This window comes from Rhinopithecus bieti, unplaced genomic scaffold (assembly GCF_001698545.2).
Source record: "Rhinopithecus bieti isolate Rb0 unplaced genomic scaffold, ASM169854v2 scaffold_19771, whole genome shotgun sequence".
NCBI classification, from domain to species: domain Eukaryota; kingdom Metazoa; phylum Chordata; class Mammalia; order Primates; family Cercopithecidae; genus Rhinopithecus; species Rhinopithecus bieti.
In genome coordinates this window covers 6,524-8,843 of record NW_016809501.1, presented here as the reverse complement: position 1 = coordinate 8,843, position 2,320 = coordinate 6,524, and positions in this window count along the sequence as shown.

The window sequence follows — 2,320 nt, the reverse complement described above, 5'->3', positions numbered from 1 at the left end:
AAAAAAAAAAAAAAAAAAAAAAAAATCCTGACAACAACCCAAAGGCTTGTTTGTGAGAGAACGGAGAAACTAAACTGTGGCACACTCACATAATGGAATATTATACAACTGGGAGAAAGAATGAACTGCAACCAGTTACAAAAATCTAACTGAGTTCCCCCTGCCCCCCAGGGCCCTGGCTAGAGGATCTAATTGATTCTTAGTAATTTCATATTGAGTACATTATCAAGCCTCAGAAATTTTCATAAAATTTCAAAACAAAAGTAAAACAAAACAGAATATTAGCCATTGATATGCATAAAACTTTTTAAAAAGCAAAATCATAACAAATACAAGATTCAGATTGACGGTTACTTTAGAGGAACAAAATAGGGAGGAGAGTATAAGCAGATGTTACATAAGTCATTGTTTCTGTTTTAGTTCTCTGGTTGAATAGCAGGTTTATAGGTATTCATGATATCAGCAAATAAAATAAAATAGGACCAGGAGTATACACAATGATGCTAGTGTGCTATACTAGAGAATGTGATTAATATATTTTTGTGCCCCTAAATTGTGATATTTCATGATATTTAAAAATATCAGCAATCACAATTAATGTAAATGGACTAAACTTACTAACTGGCGCAATAAATAATGAACCAGAGCTAGCTATATGCTATTTACAGAAGACCGAACAAAAAATTTGGGACATGGAAAGGCTGAAAGTAAAAGGAAAGAGGGAAAGAGAAAGATCTATTAGTTAAGGGCTAAGTAAAAGAGTAGTTACATTTATTACAGACAAAGTAGACTTTAAAGCAAAAGGCATTAGGGATAAGTATCTTCTGTGCCAATATTAAAGGAATAATTCACTGGGAAAATAGCAAATCTAAGCTTGTGTGCACCTCATAACAAGGCCTTAAAATACACAAAGCAAAAAGTATGAGAAGTAGAAAATGCATAGTTATAGTGGGAAATTTCAACAGTTCTTTTTTTTTTTGAGACGGAGTCTCGCTCTGTTGCCCGGGCCGGAGTGCAGTGGCCAGATCTCAGCTCACTGCAAGCTCCGCATCCCGGGTTTACGCCATTCTCCTGCCTCAGCCTCCCGAGTAGCTGGGACTACAGGTGCCCGCCACCACGCCCGGCTGATTTTTGTTTTTTTTTTTTGTATTTTTAGTAGAGATGGGGTTTCACCATGTTAGCCAGGATGGTCTTGATCTCCTGACCTTGTGATCCGTCCGCCTTGGCCTCCCAAAGTGCTGGGATTACAGGCATGAGCCACCACGCCCGGCCTCAGCAGTTCTTTTTGATGTACCTGACAACATACTTTTAAAATACAGCAAAATTTGAGAGAATTACAGGAGAAACTGGCAAATCTAGTCATATAGAAATTTTAATGTACTTCTATAAAAAGCAATAGGTCAAGCAGACAAAATATTAGTAAGGCTACAAGAAATCTAGATAATATAGTTAATAAGTCTGATCTAATAGACCCATATAAAATGCTATACTTAAAAATTAAGGCATATACATTCTTTTCAAAACTACATGAAATATTTATAAAAATTGGCTGCACCAAAGCAAGTTTCAATAAATAACAAAGAATCTGCTTCATATAGATCCCGTTCTTTGACCTTAATTCAGTTAATTTAGATGTTAGTAACTAAAGAATAACCTCAAATATCCCTCAAATACACCTGTATTAATTCACTGGTCAAAGAAGAAATCGTATCTGAAATCTAATTTTTTTTTTTAAAACAGGATCTCGCTCTGTCACCCAGGCTGGAGTAGTGACATGATCATGGCTCACTACAGTCTCAACTTCCCAGGCTCAAGTGATCCTCCCACCTCAGCCTCCTGAGTAGCTGGGCCTATAGGTGCATGTTAGCACACCTGGCTAGTTTCTAGAAAAGTTTTCTTTTGCAGAGATGGGGCCTCACTATGTTGCCCAGGCTGGTCTCAAACTCCTGGGCTCAAGTGATTCTCCCACCTTAGCCTCCCAAAGTGCTGGGATTACAGGCATGAGTCATTGTGTCCAGCCTAAAATCTAAACTTTTTTTTTTTTACCTCAATGATAATAAAAAGTCTGTATATCTTGTGGAATATAGCTTAAGTGGTACTTAAAGTGAAATCTGTAGTCTTAAATGTTAAAATCAGAAAACAGATGGCTAAAAATTAATTACCCAAGGCACCAACTCAAAAAGAAAAAAAAGAGCAACAGAATAAATCCAAAAAGAGCAGAAGGGAATACTATATGATATATATTAGTATTACATTATATATTATATTATACTATATAATAGTATATATTTTCTATTGTGCCATATATAAGAATATAATG